Genomic DNA, 18156 nt, shown 5'->3' on the forward strand with positions numbered 1-18156 from the left:
TTATCTCTTGGTTCTTGTCGCCTATCTACCCCGGGTCACCGTTCAACTACACCCCTACAAATCCGGGAGGAAAATCCATTGAAAAACAAATTCGGGAGGGAAAGATTATTAGTCTGTTTTAACTTTTAATAGGTGGAATGGAACTAGTACAAATTATCTGAGAAAATAGGTATCCATAAATTGTCGTTATTTAATTCGACAAGTTTTTTTTTTACGAACCGAGATGGGATTACATTGCACAGTAAAGCATAGTACAAGTCCATTTTATAAAGAAACCTCTGGATTTAAGAAGAATTACAATGCACGCACACATGAGCTCGTTCTTCTTTAGCTCCGGCGAGCGCCGCTTCCCATCTTATTTTAGCTGTCAACTCTAATATCATCTAAATCCAGTACCACAACTAACAATTTAATCTTGATCCATGAAACTTTTTTTCCGGTAAATAGCAATAACATAAAAACATAGTAAATAGGCTCATGGGATCTGATTGAACGATATTGGCGTTCAAGATCAAAATTGGACTAAGGCTAGTTTTAATGGAGATTTCATGAATACCATTAAATATCATTAATTTTACTGATATGATAAGAAGAGAAAAGGATGAAATTTTATAGAATGTGAGAAGAGTTTAATCATCATGAAATCCATCTAGCACAATCATCTAGTTTCTAATCTAGGTAACTCTGCTATGAAACTGTACATTGAAATTGAACATAATAGAAAAAGATGAGAGGTAAAATTAAGACATCATATTTATAAAATACTAGGAGCTACTATTAATTATTCAACTTAACTCCCACACTGGGCGCTATCAGATTTCTGTGTTCCGATCAAGGTGGGGTGTCACTTTTGTTGCCTGTACTAGGTGCCGACTACCGTACCGGCATCACGCGTTTGGCCGTTCAGGTTCTTCGCCCCAACCCAAGCCGGCAAGCCCCCAGGCTGTCCGTCATCCTAGCAACGCGGCACGCAACCATCCCTTCCAAGCTTCCATCCATTCCCGCGCAGCTTGGCAAAGCCAGCCCAGCCAGCCAGCCAAAGAGATTCCCCGACTCCTGTCGCTTAAGGCACTCGTGTTAGTCTATATTTATCTTCTAAACAAAATATTTCTGCTTGATCATCTAGATTCTCTACTCTACATACAGTTTTACTACATCCATTCATACTCCATATCACTCTCTATGTAAACTACCAAATTGTGGGACCCACGCGTCAGATTTTTTTCCTCTCTTTCTTTTCTTCCCCTCCCATTGTTCACTCCACCGCCCCCCCCCCTCTCTGCTCCACGCCGCACGCCGCAGATGTGCCCATGCTCCTCCCCACCGGCCCTTCTCCCTCCTCCCTTCCTCGCCGGCCGTAGCGGAGCAGGCCTGGGCAGGCCGCAGCGGAGCTGGCCCGCGCCGGCCATGGCGGAGCTCGAGCTCGCGCCAGCCGTGCCGGCGCCGGCCCGTGGCTCCCTCGCCATGGCCTTCCGCCCCCGCCCCTCCCTCGCCGGCGGCCGGGGCCCGGAGCAACGCGAGGCGGAGACGCCGGTGCCCCTACCTCGCAGAGCATGCCGCACAACCCGGCCGCGCGCTCGCCACCCGGCTTCGTCCCGCACCGCCGGCAGCCCCCAACGGCGTGCGAGGAGTTCGGTCGCGGCCTCCGGGCCGCCGTAAGCCACGCCGCGGACGGTGGCGGATAGGTGGCCCTCGCCGGCCGAGGCGGAGCTCCGCCCCTCCCTCGCGGCGGCCAGCACAAGCAGGCGCGGCGCCGTGGCGAGCTCCGCCTCGCCCCTTCTCCCCTTCCTGCTCCGCCCCGCCCCCTTCCTCTCCCTTTCCCTTTCCTACTCTGGCCCGCCACTTCCTCCCCAACCGCGCCGCCCTCCTCCTGCGTCGCTCCGTCGGCGCCGGCGGCCAGATCCGCGGCCGGCGCGAACTCCTTCCTCCTCGCGTTGTGCGTCGGTGGTGGCGGCGGGATCTGGCCGGCACGCGGCGGGGGCCGGCGAGGGCCGCCGTGCTACTACGGCGCGCGTTGGGTGCCAAGCAACGGCGGGCATGGCGCGGCGTCCCCTCCTCTCCGGCGGCCGGCGGCCGCGGGCGAGGGCGAGCGTCGCCCCTGCCTCCCCCACGCCTCCTCGGGGCTCTGAGTCCCCGACGGCGGGGTGGCCCGCGCGCTGCGCGGCGCTTCAAGGGAGCAGCTGCGGCCGGCGGCGACGCGAGCGCGTCCAGGCGAGGCGCAGGGGAGGCGGCCATGGCATGGCGGCTACAGGGTTTACTTTTTCAGCGAAATTTCGCCGAAATTTCGGTAAAAATTTCGTTTCCGCTAGTAGCCGGGAAGTGAAATTTCGGTATTTTTCGTTTTGAATTTGTAAAATTCAAAAAAAATTGTAAAAAATTGGGGAAAAATATGATAAAAAACTAGGTGTTTTTCTGAGCTTATTGGTGTCATGCATGATAAAAAACATGGAGATTTAGTCAGTCAAATAAATTTTTTTTCTGCAGGTAGTAGAGCAGCTCGGTGCGGCGTCGTGACAACTCGAAAAACTTTGAACACGAAAGTTGTTCGTCATTTAAAACTCTACACCATTGGTTTTGGGCAAAAGTTCATTTAAGCCACGGTTTACAATTTATAACCAATTCACATGAATTGATAACCAATTCAAATCATGTTTGTCCTAAATTTAAAACAACTTTCAATTAGATCAACCAATATCCCTGAAATTTTATAGACATATCCGCAATAATAAGAATAATAAAAGTCTAGTTGAGACCTAAGAGAGAAAATGGAAGTTGTCACATGAAATGACAAGACTTTTAATTGGTAGTTTTTGAAATAATTAAATAACTTTCAAACCATTGCTCAAATGAAAAAGTTCCTGAAACAAAAGTTGTAGATCTCGAAAAACTGAACAAAGTTGGTATTCAAAAGTTTTTCATTTGACCTCGGGAACATTAGGAAAATCACAACTGACATCATTTTCCGGTCGAAATCACCGAAATTTCGGTCGGAATTCATCGGAATTTCGTTTTTGAATTTGAATTCTCTTTCCGTTCGGAATTAGCAAAATTTGACGAAATTTCGTTTCCGGCAATTGGCGGCAATCGGCGCTAGGGAGGCGGCCATGGCGCGGCGGAGGCCATGGCGCACAGCGACGGCGAGCTTCCCAGCCTCCCTCCTCCCTCCTCCGGCCACGCGCCGCCGCCGGATCTCCTCGCCGCGCCTGCAGGGGCACCGCCGGGCAGTTGGGACGCGCACGGACGCATGGGCCCCATGCCACGGAGGTGCGTTGCGGGCGTCCGCTCCCCCCGCCAGATTTGGCGTGCGCGAGGGCGTCCGCAGCCGTCGCGAGAGCTGTGCAGTTCTCCCCTACAGGCCTTTTTTACGGTACCGTGTACTGCAGGGAGTTTTACCATTCGCCAGTGCAGGTAGTCTAACCCGCAGCGAAAGCTCTGCTTAATCCACCACCCGTCACGTCGCTACACCCGTCACGTCGCCAGGAGGATGAGGGCAGCGTTGACTTTGTCTGCTTGCGATGGAGCCCGCAGCCCGGTCTCGCGCGCTCGATGGCCGGACGGAGGTTGCTTTCGCCCGCACGACGGCGCCATGCGATGATGCGTATTGCGTAGGAAGAATCCACACACGCACACCTGTGCTCGCAATCGCCGCCAAAGCTGAACGAGGACTTTGTGGGGCTGGTCTCGCAAAAGAATTTGTTATTGGAGGCTCCGGCTTTGGGTCAGTCACGGACTCAAGGGACAGACAGGAACGCGGGCTGAAATATGGACACCCCCAATCCATTACATTTTTTCAGGAAAGCCTAAGGAAAAAGTTCTTTCAATCTTCCAGAATTTTGGAACGAATCTATGTTTTCTCCCTAAACAGCAAAATCGTTTGTTTGGACTTCTTCTACTCACGATACTGGACATATTACCTCTCTGGGTGGTTTTCCTGAGTGGTTTCTTTCTTTTCTTTTATATTTATTTTGGTTGCATCTTTAACAAATCACAATAAATCATATAAAAATTGTAAAAAGAAAAATATAATTTTATTAGACTACACATGAGAAGATTTATACAGTGGATATATTATATATTATATTTTATTATAAATTTTTTGTTGTAGCTTTAGCTATATACTTTTCAATAATTAATTCATAGCTATAGTTTTGGTAATCCAATTACTGTAAAATGGTGGTCTGAGCATTATATTCTTGATCTGTAATAAAAATTTCATACTCATTGGAATCTTGCCTGAGTTATAAATTTTTCTAGGTAAACCTAGACAAATATATAGATAAACCTAGATAAATCTATAACTAAAGTATGCATGATTGAATGAGCATGAAATTTTTATAGTAGTTCAATCATGTAATTATGAGCCCACCATAAAAATTTCACCATAATTCAAACATGAAAACTATGTTTATGAATTAATTACAAAAAGATATATATTTAAATCTACAACAAAAACCTTTATACTAAAGTATGCCATATCATATATTCACTGCATAGATCTATTCATGTGTAATACAAAAAATATAGGTTTTTCATTTTATGATTTGTTTGTTATTTACTATAATTTTTCAATTGTTTACATAGACAAATCTATAACTCAGACATGACTGATCCAATGAGTATAAAATTTTCATTACAGCTCAAGAATATAATGTTTAGCCCACCATAAAAAGTTCACAGTAATTGGACCACGAAAACTATAACTATGAATTAATTATTGAAAAGTATATATCTAAAGGTATATAATTTTTTTAAATAAAGTATACTATATAATAGTTACACTGCATAGATCTTCTCATGTGAAGTCCAACAAAATTAAATTTTTGTTTTTATGATTTTTTATGATTTACTATGTTTTTTAAGATTCTGCCAAAATAAATATAAAAGAAAAAAAGAAAAACCACTCAGGGAGGTGATATGCCCGGTATCATGACTACGAGGAGTCCAAACAGATGTTTAGGGAAAAAACATAGATTCGTCCTAAAATCTAGGAAGATAAAAATGACTTTTTCCAAAACCTAATTCGTTACTAGCCGACTGACTCTGCTGCTACAAAAGCCCAGGTGGTTTGATCCGGCCCAGCCTGTACCGATCTAAGCCCATGAGCATTGCTTGCCAGTGCCAATAGCCCAATACGACGGAAGAAAGAGGCTCGTTCGACCAAGGACCGGGCTGGGATTCCTTGCGCGGTTGCACCTTCGCCCGTATCGTCGTGGCGCTGCTGGGCTAACGCGCGTTACGCCAGTCGATCTGTCGCAGAAGCTACGGTGACTGTCGCACAAGCTACGGTGGACCGATTTATTTGCTGTTGGACTGAAAGTTAGGTTGGTCCAATATACAATATATCAGATTGCGGTATATTAAAATAAAGACTTAGCTAATGTCGGTAAATTAAAATATGGACTTAGCTAACGTACGACCGGCCGTAAATTAGGTCGACCGTACGGCCTTTCTTTTTATAGCAACTAGGGTACCTAAATTTTGTCCACTTTCTGTTTTTGAAAGACACGCCCAATAAAAAATGCGCAGAAGTTACAGCTAGACATATTCTTTGACCAAACTGCTTTCCTTTTTAAACATTAGCCCACGTGAGTGTCAGGAAAAAAAGAAAAAATAGATAGGTTTGGATCTCCGATCAACCAATTTGCTAGCTTTTGAACGTAAATGCAAATAAATCATACAGCGAGCACACGACACAAAAAATTGCCCAGAACCAAAAATAATGCACAGTATAGAATGACAGATCTCGTCGTGTGCAAATACATGAACCTAGTTTACCAAAATTGGTGTTCACAACATGCTAAATTACGCAAACAAATTTGCCACGCACCCCTGCCCTGAACCTAAATATACATCATGAACGAAATTGAATGTGAAGATTCATCGGACTGCACGGGCATCTCATAGAAGAGTTACTACCTACATAAACAAATGAGCTTCTTTCTGACCTACAATATAACAAGGAGAAAAGCACCAAATCAGTTAGTATGCAGCACATAATAAAAGGATAAATTAAGAAAAAATTAGTTGGATGATGTGAATAACTAGCTTCTGTATCCTGATAATCAACAGATGCACTAGAAGAAAACTAAGGCAACAAAAATTACCTTGTCAAATTATTGTTTTGCTTGTTCGTAAACAAAAAAATTCCTAACTAAAAGTATTACTTTGCCCAACTAAAAACAGTACTTTCCCTAGCTCACATAAAATCATGCTATCATTATCATTATCTATCATGAACTCCAGCTTTGGAAAAGAAAAGCAAATAGTCTACATATCTAACTTGATACTATAAACCAAATGACAAGTCTAATCTAAATATACACAAAACAACTCGTAACCCCTCATCCTCTAGCACCAAAAAAAAAGGCATGGATTCGTTGCATCATTGGCTTCGTGCGAGCCTGATCTAGCACAAGCACCGATTAGGAGTTAAAATCAGTAGAAAATGGCAGATCATCATAGCATACAAAATTGCTAAAGATCACAAACACTAAAAAATTATTTGTGTAAACATGAGAGAAAATTCAAACAGATTGTGGCCGTATGGTACCACGACTAATTTATTGTATATAAGAACTTTTATTACCTAATAAAATATATTATTGTACCTATTTCAGGACTATATTATTGCCTAATTGGAACTATATTATTGCCTAACCAGTAATACCGGTGCAGAACTCCCAAAAGTGATAGTATACCAACTACTTGAGAGAGAGAGCTAGGGAGCTTGCCCCCCGGGGGCAGCACAACGCAGGCAGTGCGGCTGCAAATCCCTTGCCTGAAGTCGTCGCCATGCACATCCAAGAAGGAGGGCCACTGCCGTGGGCCCTGGAGGCAAATGAGCAGGCCTCTGCAGGGGTTGCCGCTGCACAGGCCTTCGCCGAGGGCCGCCGCCGCGAGCGCCTTGGCCAAAGCTAGCTGAGTTACAATCTCCAAAGGAATGAAGCCATAAGATTCAAGAATTCAAGCTTGAACTGTATAAATGAAGTGAATAATCATGTTATATGTGCCTATATGCATTAGATAACAGAGCACCAGTGCAAAAACTAACTAGTACAGTTCACCTCTATTAGTTGCAGTTTTGTATGACAGTAGCCTAACTCATGTCCAAGCAGTATGTAAAGATCCATTACCACTCAAATTGCCAAGCCTGCAAGATAGCGACAAGATATGAAGTACCATCATCTCAATGAGCTGTTGAATTCAACTTTTGATGGCTTGAAATTGGACAGCTGCATCAAAGTGCCACCAAAAGAACACATATGTCAGGCATCATAATACTGCAAAAAAAAAACTTCCTATATTACTACGCTAAGAAAAATCCGTAAGCTATGTGCCATATGCATTGTTCAGGGATGTTCATTGGGTTATTCCCTGCTGCTAATAAAATCCATCCAAACCTACAACCTACAACAGTCTTGTTCGGTTGGCACGCTTGGGGCCAAAACGGACACCTACAGCAACAAATTTCCCTCCCTCCCTCCTTTTTGAGATAGTACTTTGTCTAATTAATAGCAAATTATTGCCTATCTAAAATCAGATTAATACGTGTTTGTAATAAAAAAATTGCTTAGAGCAGTGATGTAGTTGGGGTATCAATATATTTAATTGCAAAAAACCTAACTATATTATGACGCCAAGAAAAATCCATAGCTATGTGTGCATTGTTCAGGGATGTTCATTGGGTTATTCCCTTGCTAAAAAAATCCATCCAAACCTACAACCTACAACAGTCTTGTTCGGTTGGCATGCTTGGGGCCAACCCGGGCAACTACAACAACAAATCTCCCTCCCTCCCTCCCTCTCTCTGACCAGGTCTGCATTTTCACCTTACAAAAAGAAATGGGAGGAAACAGGTGATGTTGTAGAAAGTAAAAGCAACATGCTAAAGAATCTAAACATTCACCATTGCTTTTAGATATTAAAATTTTCAAATTTCCAAAGTGAAGATACCAACTGCTGAACTGAACTTCAAGTATAATGAGCATGATTTGTGCTCTAGCTGATTACTTAGTTATCAACGAACCAAGCACCATTTCTAAGTCAGGAAATTGCAATTGTCTCTGAGAACCATATTAGCTAGCTAAACATAAAACACCCTCAGATGTGGAAATACTGAACCAGGTCGAGCACCAAAGATAAACATGAAACCATAATAACAGATTAGATTGAATCCATCATCACATTCCATTCGAAAAAGCTCACAAGGTGGAGTTTATCTAAATCGGAACATGTAATAGGGGGTGTGATCAATGTAACAAATATAATTCCCAATCCCCAGCACTTAAAACCTAAAAAGTTGTAAATGCGATCTCCACTCACCTTTCCACCTTGCTCTGCACAAGATTTATCAGGCATAGTTCTAGAGTTCTGAGGTTGTCTTTTGGACATTGGATCCAGCACCATCCAGAGATTGGGCAGAGGATGCATTGATGAGCTGATCTACTGCAAGGAGAACGCATGCATCAATTAGATATGGATTAGCTCAGTAATTTGACATAAAATTGCCTAGACAAAAATTGTTTAAACAAATGTATTGTTATGCCTAGATATAACAATAAAATTGCTTATTAGGAATCAATATTATTGCCTTCGTAGAACAGTTTTAATGAGAGTCAACATTAAAATGCCTATACAAGACAGTCACACACTGTTGTTGTGATTTCACAAGGTAAAAGGGCTACTACCGGTGGCTGTAAAAGCTGGATGCTGATGCTACTATACCATATGCGATGCGCATGTCGGACCACAGAAACGCAAATGGCCTCTTTGCCTGCTCACATCCACGCTCAATCTTCTCGAGTGGTGAACAGTCGATGGGATCCTAGTTGGATCTCGAATGTGTAGCTACTGGATGACTCTCATTTCTCCGACTCCCAACCACACCAGAACACAATCAGTGTAGGAGAGAGGGGGAAGGAAGCAAGGGAGGATAGCGCACACCTAGCAGATCGAGCGCCAATAGGGGGAGGGAGCCGCGGCGGAGGCCCGGCCTCCGGGAGAGGTGGCACCCCACGCCAAAGGGCCCCACCCTGACCCCCGCGCCGGGAGGACAGCAACCGCACCCCTAGCCTCCGTGCCGGTGCGAGAAAGGGAAAGAGAGGGAGGGAGAGCGCGCACCTAGCAGATCTAGCGCCGACGGCGGGAGCCGCGGTGGAGACCCGGCCTTCGGGAGCGGCGGCGCCCCGTGCCAAAAGGGGTCCCGCATTGAGCCCCGCCGGAGGACAGCGGCCGCGCCCCCAGCCTCCGCGCCGGGCCGAGCTTTGGTGGCCTATCCATCCCTAGCCCCTGCACCTGCACGGGCCTGCTGCTTTGAGAGGGATATATATATATATAGAGAGAGAGAGAGAGAGAAAGGCTGGTGAAATGAACCGGCAGATGGTGGCTGCGGGAACGGAGGTTCGGATGGAAGATGGACCACAGATGGAGGCGGCCTTAAGAACGTGCAAACTTACGGCTAGCTGTAAGTAAGTCATTACCTTAAAATAATTGAGTATTTTTAACGCGAATTTTTTTATCGATGGAACAATTGTTTCGCGATAAAAAATAGAAAAGTTTTGCAATAAAAAATTGCTCCATCATGGATGAGTTATATATGTGTGACTCTTAATATTTGCGCGTCCTCGCATCGTCGGTTATATATAAAAAAGGGAAAATGTCATAGTGAAATCTTGGCATGACACTCACGAGAGAGATCATACATGGTGATCTTTTCTTTTTCAATGTAGCACGCTCATCCCTCTAAACATACGTACGCAAATCCTATCTCTACGAGTATCTTCGAATACTGAATCGGCACCACAGGCGCGTCGCTGTTAACGGAAACATCATCTACCATTAAAAAAATATAACACCGTTAAATACTAGAATATTCATTCCAACAGAGAGTCGAACTGTGGTACTACTGAAGCTCTTGTAACCAGGGGCGAAGCTAGGCCATTCCATCGACTAGGGCCACTCCATGAACCGGCTAGTCTAATTAACATGGGTCTCTTTGCAATGATAGTCTACAGTATGCAAAAATTCGGCAAATGCCTAGCCCTAGTTGCCTTAGACTTTCATTCGCACTCAGTGGCGGAGCTTGAGTAGCTAATTAGGGGGGGAGGGGGGCAGTTATGTTAATCTTCCCTGAAAATCAATGAATTCATTTAGTGGTAATTTTCATTGACCAGGGGAGCCATGGCCACCCCTAAACTCTACTAAGCTCCGCCAGTGTCCGCACTGCCTGTATTTCGCCTCTATGAAAATTACAGGAGCAATGCTAATGCACATGCTACTTGTTTTCCCCGTAACACGGCACTCTACAATATACATACGCATATATAATCGTACACTTAGGCATAAGAATAACACTTTTCGGTGCTATCGGTTGTTTCTAAACGGAAGTCGATCGTGAAACGAGCAAAACATAAATATTTTCCTTTCTGTAACTTAAATATTCAATGAAGGCTTGCACCCCTTATTCCTTTCCAAAAAAGGATTGGTGCATTGCTCTAACTTGTATCACAACACCAACAATACTTACGTTTCTAATAAGAGTAAATGGCACCAACCATATCGTTCTACTTTACTCTGATAATCTAATAATCTCTTATCCTATATCATAATTCACTGCTAGAAAAATCGGCATTAGTACCGGTTGGGAACTCTGGTTTAGCACCGGGCGCTCGACCGGTACTCGTTTAGTACCAGTCAACACGCCCGGTATTTCCACCCAAAAAATAAAGAAAAAAAATCGACGAACACTCGGCAGGCCCGCACACGCGCGTTTTTTTCGTACAATTTTTCACGCGTAAATGCGCGTGCGCGAGAATTCGAACACATGACCTCCAGCCTCGCATATCACTTTTCTACCATCTCACCTACACATCACATGTGACTAGAGGGGAGATGCATTCATTTTGAAGTAACCCATGAAGGACCATTTAATACCGGCCGGTGTCTTGGCCCGGTATTAAAATAGCTCTGGGGGCTTTCAAATTTGAGTCTGGTACTAAAATTGCCCCGTGCCAATACCGGACTAAATCATGCCCGGTACTAATGGCGATGGACGAATGAGCCTTTTTTAGTAGTTATCATAATACCATCATGGCTTCGAAATCGGGTGGTGGTGGGGTGTGTGTTGGGGGGTGGGGGTTGAGCAGGAGGAGGTGGGAGGGGTTCGAATCTGAAGGTTCCGTTGGAGTTGCAAAATAAGCTATGTCACCTTATTGGATAAATTTAGGCGCACAAGCTAACTAAAATTGTTTATACACCTTTAATTTGCTATCTCCCTTATTGGCTCATGTTTTATAGAATAATTATGTAGTTGCTCTATAATCTTTTATCTGGTTCTGATAAACTATTATATGCTTTTCCATCTAACTATCTTCATTAATAGTTATCCCCTTTCCCTTTACCTTGATTTTTTTTGTGTTTGGCATATGTTTAGTTAAACCTTTAGCTTGATCTATGCATTTTGCATGCATAGAAATCAATATGCTAATTGCTTCCTGCATATGTATATATGTGATTTGAATGGCGACACGCATTAGCATGTATAACTTGAGTTAGTTTTTTTTTTCTATATTGGCAGTGATAGAAACGGTTAATTTAGAAATACATATAGGAGTACTTTGGATTTTTGTTTGTAAATCGAAAACACAAATAATTTAGATACACATTCGGAGGTTAATTTATGTCATTTTATATAGATTAGTTTTGTAATGACCTATGTGGCCAGGCACAATAAAATGCTGTTAATGGTCACGCCATCTACTATAAAATAATAATAATAAAAAGAGCATACATGCTAATAAGAGACTCGAATGCAGGTAGACAAATTCGAAGAAACCTAACCAACATCACAAACGGATTATCTAATAAGTAATAGTATTAACTTCCAGCTAAGATCAGGTTTTGAACAGCTAGTTTCACAGATAGACGAGGCACAGGTTCAAATTGGAATAGCTGGACTGGCTGGCGACATCCATGTATGTTTATGTTGATTTAAAATTAAACCCTATTTCTTCGGGACGTGCGTATACAGACTACTATACCATATTGGGCTACGTACTGTAATACAAAGCAGTGCATATAAACATTATATCATAAAGGCATCTAGATAAAGGTGAACACTACTGTAGCAAATGTGACATTTGACAAATTAAACTTCATCACTGTATAGTATTTCCTCCATCCCAAATTATTAGTCGTTTTGGCTTTTTCTAGATGTATAGTTTTTGCTATACATTTAGATACATATCATGTCTAGGTGCATAGGAAAATTGATGTATATAGAAAAATCAAAACGACTAATAATTTAGTATGGAAGGAGTATCAATTGATTAAGACCAGATAGATAGGGAGCAAAACAAAATGGAAAAAAAGTTAGGCTGCCTAGTCAATATCAAATATCTCGAATTGCTAATGATTAAAATTTCATTCAAAGGAAATTTAGTTTTCGATAGATAGATGAACTAGATTAAAAAATTGCTCTCAAATAGGAATCAAAATGTAACTGAAATTTAGTGCACTATAATTTCAATAAAAAAACAAGATAGTGTGATCCCAAACCGACAAACTTGAGGGCTAAATTTGAATTCTTACCATTAGTAAACAGCCGATATTTTACAATGCTGACACTACCAGAAAATGCCTCATTCGTCCCTGACTGTTTGTACCGGTTGTAATTTGGTCCGGTACTAAACTTGTCCCGATGCCATTTTAGTACCGGGTCCAAATTTGAAAGCCCTCAGAGTCAATTTAGTACCGGACCAAACCACCGGCCAATACTAAATGTCGCATTTTAGTATCGGTTGGTGTTACCGGCTAGTACTAAAAAGGCACATTCATTTAGTACCGGTCGGTAACACCGACCGGTACTAAAATGCGTCATTTAGTACCAGCCGGTGGCTTGGCCCGGTACTAAATGGTCCTCCATGGGTTGGTTCAAAAGAAAAGCATCTCTCACACAGTCACATGTGATGCATAGGTGAGATGGTAAGGAAGCAACGCACGAGGCCAGAGGTCATGGGTTCGAATCCTCGCGACCGCGCATTTACGCGTGAAAAATTCGCGTGACTTGTGACTTGGATCTCCCGAGGGTTCGTCAAATTTTTTATTTTTGGGCTCAAAACCATTTAGTATCGAACCGTGTTACCGACCGGTACTAAATTGACCATTTAGTACCGGGCATTTTGACTGGTACTAAATGATGTCCCATTTAGTACCGGCCAACCGGTACCGGTCGGGAGCCCGGTACTAAACAGGGTTCCCGACCGGTACTAATAGGCATTTTTCTAGCAGTGTGAGATAGATCATGGCGAGTGACAGAAAATCAAATGGTGCGGGGGGGGGGGGGGGGGGGTTGTAACTTTGGTCTGGTGCTTCTTACACATGCATACTGCATTTAGCTAGGACCTAGGAGCCTGCTGCATATGCATGCCCAGACCCACACCAAATAAGAGACAAACTGACAAACATATGCGGTGCTTACAGATTACCTTCTCTCTGCTGTTTTGGTAGCCTTTCCCTTGCTTCTATTTTTTTTTTTTGAACTTAACCTTTCCCTTGCTTCTGCAACCACTTCGGTGTCTGCAACTTCAACATTTCCATCATTCACTCATCAGAGGTGAAGGCTTACTGCATACATCTCAAGCATTATTGCATGGTACGGTATGCTGGCGAGCCAGTAAAAATCCTTTCTCAGTTTTTCATGAATGTGCAGGGAAGGTCTAGCGTGCCATAGCGAAATGCATGTGGTGCTAGGTGCAGATAGAATGCGATGAAGGTAGAAGAACCCCGAAAATAAAACATCATTTTTTTTTTACCCCTTTGCTAGCTACTACATGCAAAGCCATTTTTAGCATGCGTGTGAAACTTTTTTGGGGGGTGATTCTTTTACGAAAAAATTGAGAGTGGATGAAACCAAAATATAATAGTCTTGAAAAATTACAGATGTGGCTCCAAGTACACTCGAAGCCGCGGTCCATATTAATCTTTTAACAACATGTTCAAAGATCAAATGGGTAACAATCATATATAACATTTATTTCTCCAGGTATACCACTCAATGCTTCAATTGGAATAAGTAATTAAAGCCCGCTACTATACTTATCCTAATCATAGGTCTCATACCTCACTATTGGTTTATTATCGGCACAAAATTAAAGTAGGCAATAGAATGTAGAAGGGGGCATATATACACAGAAATGGAGGACAGCAGAAGATGGGTGCTCATCATCTTGTTTTCCTAGAGCGAGAACAGTATGTGTATTTTGCCAAACCAAAAGCAAATCTGGCAAAGAATCGAATTCCATCATACTTAACTAGTCTAGAAAAAAAAACCATCGAACTAGTTAATAATAGTTAGAAAGATAATAAGAGGGCTAAAGAAATCAGAAAAACTAGCACACCGCCACATGTACGGTTGGAGCTGAGCAGTGAATCATCAAATCAAAATTAGCAAAAGAGAAGAGACCAGCAATGACATGATCAAGCTAAATATAGCACTCACATGCACATATTATATACTTTGCACCCGCTTCAAGCTAGAAACCTGTGGATCCGGCAGCATGCACCCCATGCACTCGAACACAAGATGCGCAGGCGAGGCGTGCACGGTGGAGGAGAAGGGCACATGCATCATCAGCCCGCTTCAGGAGCTAGCTCTAGATGGCTGCTGCTATAGCCGGCCGGCCGGCAGGCGGCAACCACAAATATCCCGTCGCTCTCACGCGCTCGCCGCGCGCACGCAGCGGCGCGCGCGAGAGGCGGCCGGAATGCCAAGCCGGCGAGATCGAGGGAAGCAAGAATGCATGCACGTGCCCTGCTTCTCCACCTCGCGCACCTCGCCATCGGAGCTGCCATGCCGGCGGCGATGACGACGGCGACGGGTGACCATACATGTACTACCTCTCTCTGATCCCCCTCCACTCCCTCCTCCCTCCTCCCTCCTCCGTCCTCTTCCTCCCCTCCTCCCTGTTGTTGTTATATAAGCCTCGGAAAGAAAGGACTATATACTGCTAGAAAATTCCACACTAGTACCGGATGGAAACCCCCACTTAGTACCGGTCCCCTGCTCAGTACTGGCCCGTCGGTACTAAATGCGAGCGCTTTTAGTACCGGTCGGAGTGACCGGTACTAATTGGAGTATTTAGTACCGGTCGGTAACACCGACCGGTACTAAACCACTCACCACGTCACGCGCGTAGCTTTTTTCTTTTCCTTTTTTTCTCGCTTTCTTTTCCTTTTCTTTTTCTGAGCTTATTACATAATCACATCGCATTCACAATCACATGAACTTGTTACAGATTTCACATGAAGTAGTTATGAATTTTACTAGAATACATGAATCACAATCGTAGATTTCACGAACAAGTTAGAGTTTCAAAACAATCAAAAAAATTCACAATCACATAATCAGCCCCTTGCATGCCCCCCTCTGCTCCTGGAGGATGAGGAAGCCCCCTCGCACCGCCTGGAGGCCGGTGAAGGCCCCCTCGCGCCGTCTGGAGGCCGGGGAAGCCCCCCTTGCGCCGCCGTCTGCTCCCTAGAGGCCGGGGAAGGCCCCCTTGCACCGCCCTCTGCTCCTTGGTGGCCGGCGGCGGCCTCCGTGCCACCCACGCGCCGGCGGCGGCCGGGGAAGAAGGTCCCGCGCACCGGCAGCCCCACTGCGTTGGTGGTCCTCCGCGCCAGCGGCGGCCGGCGACCTCCGTGCCACCCGCGCGCCAGCGGCGGCCGGGGAAGGCCTCCGCGCCGGCAGCCGCCCCTCGCGCCGCCCCTGTGCCTGGCGGCCCGCACTCGCCGGCACCCGCGCCTTCCATGGCCGGATCGAGGCCGAAAGTGGAGAGGGAAGAGAGGAGGGTGGGAGGAAGGAGCTGAGAGGGAGAGGAGGAGATGGGCGCTGGTGGATAAGGCTGGTGGGGAGAGGATCGGAGGAGATAAAAAGTGGGTGGACTGTCGGTGGTGGTTGATGTTTGTACCGGGTCGTTTCTTGGTCCGGTACTAATTTGAGAATCTATATACCGGCTCAAGTCACCAGCCGGTACTAAATTTTATCTATGCAATTTAGTACCAGTTGGAGTCATCAACCGATACTAAATTGCCTCCTGGGAGTTGGACCTGTGTTTCATACTCTTGCCCGGTACTAAATGCTTACTGAGGTACTGTTTTATACAACCGATACTAAAATCATATGTTAGTACCGGCTGAAAACATAGCCGGTACAAACGCTAGGGACGGATGACCTTTTTCTAGTAGTGATACTTAAATGAAGACCACCAGTAGTCCACCACCACCACGCACCACGCGTACGGTGTAGGGCGGGAATGAAGCTTACTACTGGTGCTGCCACTCGGCAGCAAATACGCGCGCCCCAGCAGCGCGGTATCGATCGAGCCTCCGGAGGTCGCAGCTGCGGTAGGGCCATGCGTGTGTGGAGGACAGGTTAGCTAGCACCCCAACAACCTTGCCGGCCGGCGGTAGTAGGGTCCAGGGCAGCAGGAGCGGGGCACCGCGAGGTGACAGGCGACTGGTACGTGTGACACGGCCAGGGACGGTGATCGAATCGGAGTGCCCCGGCCTTTCGATCCCTGCCCCTCGCTTTTGCCCCAACACCCAAAGGTATGGCGTGCAAGTGGCGAAGTGACCGGGGGAATGGCGATGTGCGAGCCGCAGCGCAGGTGGTGGCACGATACCCGGTACCGCACCGCCCGCCGTGGCCTGACCTCACCAGAGGCGTCAGCCATGGGTGCGCGCCGGCCGGCCATGTGTCGTCGGAGCATAGGCCGCCGTGCCTCGCGGGAGGAAGCAGGCGACGAGCCAGGGGAATATGGCTTCGCCGCCGCCCGATCGGAAGCGGAGCGAGGCGCGGCGACATTCTCTTCGCCTCCCGTTGGCGCGAGGAGGAACTGAACTTTCTTTATTTTGGTCTGGCGCCGGGACGACGATTCGACAGTGACCGTCACTTGATGAGCCGGTCAAAACATTTAAGTATTTGGGCGAGTTTGAATCATCTATCAAACTCGACGAGCGGTTCGCGTTCGGTCAAAACTGATTGAGAATATGTTCGACCTTGCTTTCGGCGCCCTATCCATCCACACCGTATGCATGTGACGCATCGGTCTCCCGTCGTGCGGTTAGTAAGGCAAGGCGCAACGGTGCAAGCAAGCGTACAGCCGCGTTGATGGCCATTGAACACCGCAGCCGTACGCTGACGACGACGAGCCGGCGGCCGAGACAGGCTCGTACGGTACGGCGCGATTCATTGCCGCTGAGGCAGCGGGGGGCTCTCCGCGCGCTCTCGTACGTGCAAGCGAAACAAACCGGGCCGGCTAGCTAGCGGTAGCATTTGCTACCGTCTCCAGATCGAGCAGCCTCGAGATGTCGATGGTAACGTTAACGGAACCCCGGAGGCCGAGAGCTGACGTGTTGCCCGGCCCGGCCGCGTACGACCCGGGCGCAGCGCCGCCGGCCGGTGGCGCGCCGCGAACGGACGGTGACCGCCGCTGTGCGCGCCGGGCAAGGTGTCGGGCTCTGGCAGGCAGGCGACCACGCGCGGCGGATCTGCGTCGCACACGAGTGCGGCCGCGCGGGGGCACCAGTGCCACGGCCACCGGCCGCACAGGAGCTGTACGGGGCGCGTCTACAGCATGCCCCGGCCCGGCTGACGCGGCCAGCCGGCGGCCAGATACATACCTGGAGGAAGGCCACCACACAGCTCACCAGCCTTGTGATTGCGAGGAGGATTGGTCGAGCTGCAACAACGAACGTACGTACCACAAGACGCCCCATTGATTCCTCTGCCGGCACGCCGCGCCTCTGGGCGAGCGGCTGGCCGGTGGCGCACCGACAGATGGCCGGCCGGCGGGCAGGACGGGCGGGGCGCGGGCGTCCATGTTGGCTTTCTCCGCAAGGGGGCGTGCGCGGGCGCGGTGGCTAACCTTCCGGGGATGTGCCGCACACAAACTTTCACGGACCTTCGGACAAGCCCATGCTTACCCCGGCGTCCGCTAGCCACACTTCCGGCGCCCATACGCACGCCTTTTTCCCCTCAGTGTGAGTACCACTACCGGTGATGGACGGAGATGCGCCCTACCATGTATGGCGTGACAGGACAAAAAGTGGCTCATGGAGCCACAGTTTCAATCAGCGCGTACTGCAACTAGTAATGCG

The 18156-nt window shown here is 46.7% G+C and overlaps 1 long non-coding RNA gene across 1 annotated transcript; it reads right to left on the reverse strand.

Moving 5' to 3' along the window:
* Nucleotides 1–5703: 5703 nt before the first annotated feature.
* LOC120665170 lies at nt 5704–9087 on the reverse strand. The gene is made up of 2 exons (XR_005671111.1): nt 8323–9087; nt 5704–7150 (listed from the first exon to the last, which is right to left on the reverse strand). It is a non-coding gene; the product is annotated as an uncharacterized LOC120665170 (long non-coding RNA).
* Nucleotides 9088–18156: the final 9069 nt, after the last annotated feature.

Source organism: Panicum virgatum, chromosome 3N (assembly GCF_016808335.1).
Source record: "Panicum virgatum strain AP13 chromosome 3N, P.virgatum_v5, whole genome shotgun sequence".
Classification (NCBI taxonomy): Eukaryota; Viridiplantae; Streptophyta; class Magnoliopsida; order Poales; family Poaceae; genus Panicum; species Panicum virgatum.